The sequence below is a fragment of the Halichoerus grypus genome, chromosome 5 (assembly GCF_964656455.1).
Source record: "Halichoerus grypus chromosome 5, mHalGry1.hap1.1, whole genome shotgun sequence".
NCBI lineage: Eukaryota > Metazoa > Chordata > Mammalia > Carnivora > Phocidae > Halichoerus > Halichoerus grypus.
In genome coordinates this window covers 29178675-29186701 of record NC_135716.1, presented here as the reverse complement: position 1 = coordinate 29186701, position 8027 = coordinate 29178675, and the positions used below count along the sequence as shown (strand labels likewise).

Genomic DNA, 8027 nt, shown 5'->3' with positions numbered 1-8027 from the left:
GCCTACAGGGCTATTTTGAAGATTTTAGCTTTTGTTCTAAGTGAGGTAGGGAACCATTGGAGGTTTCTAGTGACATGATCTGGCATGTTTAGGGGAATCCATCTGGTGCTGTACTATGACTAGATGAAAGAGGGACATGGTTAGGAATAATGTGCAGTGTATTATTACAGTGTACTGGTACAACATATGGATATACTTTAAATAAATAAACATATACTGGAGTGTGCTCAAATTCTATTATCTACAGTGGTACAGGATTATAAATGTCTGAAAATCATTGTTCACAGTGGCAAGAAATCCAGCAGCTGACTAGTATTACTTGGGAAGAAGGTAGACTTCTTTTGCTCCTAGGTTCAAAGAACTAATTAGTGATAATACCTGCTAGAAATAAAACACGTATGATACACTAGTATTTCTACAACACTAATGGGAAGAGAGAAATTTGGGTGGGATTAAGTTATTGAATGTGTGGGGATGTTCTGTGTAAAGATTTGAAGTGGTAATGCTAGTATGTGTATAATTAATGTTGTTCTGTATTCTTATGGACTTCTAAAACAACATTGAGGCAATCCAACATTTAGTAATTTGGTATCTATATGAAAATAGTACCTTTTCCATTCTTATTTACACATGTAATTTATATTTGTGTAGTTTATATTCTTTTAAGAAATAATCAGAAAGGGGGGCGGAGCAAGATGGGGGAGGAGTAGGAGACCTGGATTTCATCTGGTCCCAGGAATTCAGCTAGATAGGGATCAAACCACTCTGAACACCTACGAACTCAACAGGAGATCGAAGAAAAGAATAGCAACAACTCTCTGAACAGAAAAGCGACCGCTTTCTGGAAGGTAGGACGTGCGGAGAAGTGAATCCGAGGTGATATTCGGGAGGATAGATGGCGGGGGAGGGGGCCTCCGTCGCCGCTTCTGGCAAGTGATAGAGCAGTGGAGCACAAAATTGGAACTTTTAGAAGTCGGCTCTAGCTTTGCGCAGTGGCAGTATCGTAGCCAATGAGGTTTATCTGAGGCACGATTATTGCTAATAGAAGTCGGCTCCGCTGTGGGACGTGGCTCCAGTGGCTAAGCGGGGATGGAACCCTCGCAGGACAGTGTGGTCTCAGGACCCTCGGGGTCACAGAAAGACCGGGGGTGCCTGACTGCAGCAGAGCTCCCAGGTATCGGAGCAGGGAAGCCGGCTGCAGAGATTGAGCCGAGCAGTGGGCTCTCAGCTCGGGGTTGCCATAAACTGTGATCCGCGGCACAGTCGGGCCACTGCTCTTCCAGCAGGGACCCAACAAGCGGCAGATCCGGGGAGACCCCCCTTCTTCCCCCGGGAGGAGCGGCGCGGGAGCACACCGCAGGGATCTGCTGAGTTTGGAGACTCCACACCGAGTCAGGTGCCAGAGATAGAAACCCTCGGTCACAGGCCGGGTGAGCTCGGAGTGCAGCCCAGCCGGAAACCGGGGAGACGGGAGTGACTGACTGCTTTTCTCTGGGGCTCACTGAGGAGCGGGGCCCCGAGTTCTCGGCTCCTCCAGGGCGGAGATTGGGAGGCCGCCATTTTCACTCTCATCCTCCAAAGCCAAACGGAAAGCTTGCTGGGAACAAAAGGTCCGGAGAGCAAACCCAAGCAGATTACTTAGCCCCCACTGGGCAAGGGCGGGGCAATTCTGCCTCCAGCAGAGACTTTTGGGAACCACGGCAACAGGCCCCTCCCCCAGAAGATCAGCAAGAACAGACAGCCAAGACCAAGTTTACTGATCAATGAGAACGGCAGAACTCCAGCGCTAGGGGAATACTGCACATAGAATTCATGGCTTTTTTTACCATGAGTCTTTAGTCTTTCAAAGTTAGTTTTTTTTTTAACTGTCTTTTTTTTTTTGAATTTTTCTTTTTCCCTTTTTCAACCAACATCTTATCAATCCCTTTTTTAAAAAAACATTTTTATTTTTCATTTTTAGAGTCATAGTCTATCCCTTCATTGTAGTTACCCCTTTTTGGCATATATATATAAGTTGTTCTCTCTCTAAAATTTTGAGATATAGTTTCTTCTAACGGACCAAAATATACCCTAAATCTCTAGTGTATGGCTTTGTTCTAGTCTCCTGCCTGATCACATTCTCTGTCTTTTTTTTTCTTTTTTTTTAAATCCTCTTCTTTCTTTTTTCAAACAACTTCTTATCAATTCCTTTTATAAATTTTTTTATAATTTTCATCTTTACAATCATATTCCATCCCTTCATCATATAGACCCTTATTTTTGTACATATATAAGTTTTTCTTTCTTTAAAATTTTGGGAGGCACTTTCTTCTAACAGACCAAAATACACCCAGAATCTAGTGTGTGGCACTGATCTATGCACCAGCCTGATCATATTTGATCATATTCTGGTTTTTTTTGTTTTGTTTGTTTTTATCTTTTTCTTTTTCTTTTTTTTGCTTTTTCTTTTTTCTTTCTTTCCCTTTCTTTTCCCCCGGTTTCAGGTCTTTTCTGAATTGTTTAGAGTATATTTTCTGGGGATGTTGTTACCCTGTTAGCAGTTTGTTCTCTCATTCATCTATTCTCCTCTGGACAAAATGACAAGACGGAAAAAATCACCTCAACAAAAAGAACAAGAGGCAGTACCGACTGCCAGGGACTTACTCAATATGGACATTAGTACGATGTCAGACCTAGAGTTCAGAATGATGATAAAGATACTAGCTGGGTTTGAAAAAAGCATGGAAGTTATTAGAGAAACCCTTTCTGGAGAAATAAAAGAACTAAAATCTAACCAAGTCAAAATCAAAAAGGCTATTAATGAGATGCAATCAAAAATGGGGGCACTAACTGCTAGGATAAATGAGGCAGAAGAGAGAATCAGTGATATAGAAGACCAAATGATGGAAAATAAAGAAGCTGAGAAAAAGAGAGATAAACAACTACTGGATCACGAGGGCAGAATTCAAGAGATAAGCGATACCATAAGATGAAACAACATTAGAATAATTGGGATCCCAGAAGAAGAAGAAAGAGAGAGAGGGGCAGAAGGTATATTGGAGCAAATCATAGCAGAGAACTTCCCTAATTTGGGGAAGGAAACAGGCATCAAAATCCAGGAGGCACAGAGAACCCCTCTCAAAATCAATAAAAATAGGTCAACACCTCAACATCTAATAGTAAAACTTACGAATCTCAGAGACAAAGAGAAAATCCTGAAAGCAGCTCGGGAGAAGAGATATGTAACGTACAATGGTAGAAACAATAGATTGGCAACAGACCTATCCACAGAGACCTGGCAGGCCAGAAAGGACTGGCAGGATATATTCAGAGCACTAAATGAGAAAAATATGCAGCCAAGAATACTATATCCAGCTAGGCTGTCATTGAAAATAGAAGGAGAGATAAAAAGCTTCCAGGACAAACAAAAACTAAAGGAATTTGCAAACACGAAACCAGCCCTACAAGAAATATTGAAAGGGGTCCTCTAAGCAAAGAGAGAGCCTAAAAGCAACATAGACCAGAAAGGAACACAGACAATATACAGTAACAGTCCCCTTACAGGCAATACAATGGCACTAAATTCATATGTTTCAATAGTTACCCTGAATGTAATAGAGCTAAACGCCCCCATCAAAAGACACAGGCTATCAGATTGGATTAAAAAACAAAACCCATCGATATGCTGTCTGCAAGAGACTCATTTTGAACCCAAAGACACCCCCAGATTGAAAGTGAGGGGGTGGAAAACCATTTACCATGCTAATGGCCACCAAAAGAAAGCTGGGGTGGCAATCCTTATATCAGACAAATTAGAGTTTAAACCAAAGGCTGTAATAAGAGATGAGGAAGGACACTATATCCTACTTAAAGGGTCTATCCAACAAGAAGATCTAACAATTGTAAATATCTATGCCCCTACCATGGGAGCAGCCAGTTACATAAGGCAATTAATAACAAAAGCAAAGAAACACATTGACAACAATACAATAATAGTGGGGAACTTTAACACCTCCCTCACTGAAATGGACAGATCATCTAAGCAAAAGTTCAACAAGGAAATAAAGACTTTAAATGACACACTGGACCATGTAGACTTCACAGATATACTCAGAACATTCCACCCCAAAGCAACAGAATACACATTCTTCTCTAGTGCCCATGGAACATTCTCCAGAATAGATCACATCCTAGGTCACAAATCAGGTCTCAACCGGTACCAAATGATTGGGATCATTCCCTGCATATTTTCAGACCACAATGCTTTGAAACTAGAACTCAATCACAAGAGGAAAGTTGGAAAGAACTCAAATACATGGAGGCTAAAGAGCATCCTACTAAAGAATGAATGGGTCAACCAGGAAATTAAAGAAGAATTTTAAAAATTCATGGAAACCAATGAAAATGAAAACACAACTGTTCAAAATCTTTGGGATGCAGCAAAGGTGGTCCTAAGAGGAAAGTATATAGCAATACAAGCCTTTCTCAAGAAACAAGAAAGGTCTCAGATACACAACCTAACCCTACACCTAAAGGAGCTGGAGAAAAAACAGCAAATAAAGCCTAAACCCAGCAGGAGAAGAGAAATAATAAAGATCAGAGCAGAAATCAATGAAATAGAAACCAAAAGAACAGTAGAACAGATCAACGAAACTAGGAGCTGGTTCTTTGAAAGAATTAACAAGATAGATAAACCCCTGGCCAGACTTATCAAAAAGAAAAGAGAAATGACCCAAATCAACAAAATCATGAATGAAAGAGGAGAGATCACAACCAACACCAAAGAAATACAAACAATTATAAGAACATATTATGAGCAACTCTATGCCAGCAAATTAGATAACCTGGAAGAAATGGATGCATTCCTAGAGATGTATCAACTACCAAAACTGAACCAGGAAGAAACAGAAAACCTGAACAGACCTATAACCACTAAGGAAATTGAAGCAGTCATCAAAAATCTCCCAACAAACAAAAGCCCAGGGCCAGATGGCTTCCCAGGGGAATTCTACCAAACATTTAAAGAAGAATTAATACTGAAACTGTTCCAAAAAATAGAAATGGAAGGAAAATTTCCAAACTCATTTTATGAGGCCACCATTACCTTGATCCCAAAACCAAAGACCCCATCAAAAAGGAGAATTACAGACCAATATCCCTGATGAACATGGATGCAAAAATTCTCACCAAAATACTAGCCAATAGGATCCACAGTACATTAAAAGGATTATTCACCACAACCAAGTGGGATTTATTCCTGGGCTGCAAGGTTGGTTCAACATCCACAAATCAATCAATGTGATACAATACATTAATAAAAGAAAGAACAAGAACCATACGATCCTCTCAATAGATGCAGAAAAAGCATTTGACAAAGTACAGCATCCTTTCTTGATCAAAACTCTTCAGAGTATAGGGATAGAGGGTACATACCTCAATATCATAAAAGCCATCTATGAAAAACCCACAGCGAATATCATTCTCAATGGGGAAAAACTGAGGCTTTCCCCCTAAGGTCAGGAACACGGCAGGGATGTCCACTATCACCACTGCTATTCAACATAGTATTAGAAGTCCTAGCCACAGCAATCAAACAAAAAGAAATAAAAGACATTCAAATCGGCAAGGAAGAAGTCAAACTCTCACTCTTTGCAGATAATGTGATACTTTATGTGGAAAACCCAAAAGACTCCACCCCAAAACTGCTAGAACTCATACAGGAATTCAGTAAAGTGGCAGGATATAAAATCGATGCACAGAAATCAGTGGCATTCCTATACACCAACAACAAGACAGAAGAAAGAGAAATTAAGGAGTCGATCCCATTTACAATTGCACCCAAACCCATAAGATACCTAGGAATAAATCTAAGCAAAGAGGCAAAGAATCTGTACTCAGAAAACTATAAAATACTCATGAAAGAAATTGAGGAAGACACAAAGAAATGGAAAAATGTTCCATGCTCATGGATTGGAAGAACAAGTATTGTGAAGATGTCAATGCTACCTAGAGCAATCTACACATTCAATGCAATCCCCATCAAAATACCATGCACTTTTTTCAAAGAAATGGAACAAATAATCCTAAAATTTGTATGGAATGAGAAAAGACCCCAAATAGCCAGAGGAATGTTGAAAAAGAAAAGTAAAGCTGGCAGCATCACAATTCCGGACTTCCAGCTCTATTACAAAGCTGTCATCATCAAGACAGTATGGTATTGGCACAAAAACAGACACATAGATCAATGGAACAGAATAGAGAGCCCAGAAATGGACCCTAAACTCTATGGGCAACTAATCTTCGACAAAGCAGGAAAGAATGTCCAATGGAAAAAAGACAGTCTCTTCAACAAATGGTGTTGGGAAAATTGGACAGCCACATGCAAAAGAATGAAACTGGACCATTTCCTTACACCACACACAAAAATAGACTCAAAATGGTTGAAAGACCTAAATGTGAGACAGGAATCCATCAAAATCCTAAAGGAGAACACAGGCAGCAACCTTTTTGACCTCAGCCACAGCAACTTCTTCCTAGAAACATTGCCAAAGGCAAGGGAAGCAAGGGCAAAAAATGAACTATTGGGACTTCATCAAGATAAAAAGCTTTTGCACAGCAAAGGAAACAGTCAACAAAACCAAAGACAACCGACAGAATGGGAGAAGATATTTGCAAATGACATATCAGATAAAGGGCTAGTATTCAAAATCTATAAAGAACTTCTTAAGCTCAACATCCAAAGAACAAATAATCCAATCAAGAAATGGGCAGAAGACATGAACAGACATTTTTCCAAAGAAGACATCCAAATGGCCAAGAGACACATGAAAAAGTGCTCAACATCGCTTGGCATCAGGGAAATCCAAATCAAAACCTCAATGAGATATCACCTCACACCAGTCAGAATGGCTAAAATTAACAAGTCAGGAAACGACAGATGTTGGCGGGGATGCGGAGAAAGGGGAACCCTCCTACACTCTTGGTGGGAATGCAAGCTGGTGAAACCACTCTGGAAAACAGTATGGAGGTTCCTCAAAAAGTTGAAAATAGAGCTACCATATGGTCCAGCAATTGCACTACTGGGTATTTACCCCAAAGATACAAATGTAGGGATCCGAAAGGGTACGTGCACCCCGATGTTTATAGCAGCAATGGCCACAATAGCCAAACTGTGGAAAGAGCCAAGATGTCCATCGACAGATGAATGGATAAAGAAGATGTGGTGTATATATATATATAATGGAATATTATGCAGCCATCAAAAAGAATGAGATCTTGCCATTTGCAACGACGTGGATAGAACTGGAGGGTTTTTTGCTGAGCAAAATAGGTCAATCAGAGAAAGACATGTATCATATGACCTCACTGATATGAGGAATTCTTAATCTCAGGAAACAAACTGAGTGTTGCTGGAGTGGTGGGGGGTGGGAGGAATAGGGTGGCTGGGTGATAGACATTGGGGAGCATATGTGCTATGGTGAGCGCTGTGAATTGTGCAAGACTGTTGAATCACAGATCTGTACGTCTGAAACAAATAATACAATATATGTTAAAAAAAAAAAAGAGGAAGATAGCAGGAGGGGAAGAATGAAGGGGGGGAATCGGAGGGGGAGATGAACCATGAGAGACTAGGGACTCTGAAAAACAAACTGAGGGTTCTGGGGGGGTGCTGGGAGGATGGGTTAGCCTGGTGATGGGTATGAAAGAGGGAAAGCTCTGCATGGAGCACTGGGTGTTATACACAAACAATGAATCATAGAACACTACATCAAAAACTAGTGATGTATGGTGATTAACATAATAAAAAATTTAAAAAAAAGAAATAATCAGAAAATAAGCAAAAAAGAGATAATGAATGAAATGTACCCATTATAGCATACTATAAAGATAGCTATTGATAACATTTTGTTTACATATTTATATTCTTATAATCATATATGCAGTGTCCCAATAAAAATTACACAAATTATTAATGCATATTTGGATTATAAAGTAGTACATAAATAAGCAGTTTTTAGTTTGAGCCTTAAGTTTGTCTTCTAACATAT

General features: G+C 39.9%; 1 pseudogene; it reads left to right on the top strand.

Annotated features, from left to right (window-relative positions):
* Positions 1–981: 981 nt before the first annotated feature.
* LOC118525203 (U4 spliceosomal RNA) lies at positions 982–1050 on the top strand (annotated as a pseudogene).
* Positions 1051–8027: the final 6977 nt, after the last annotated feature.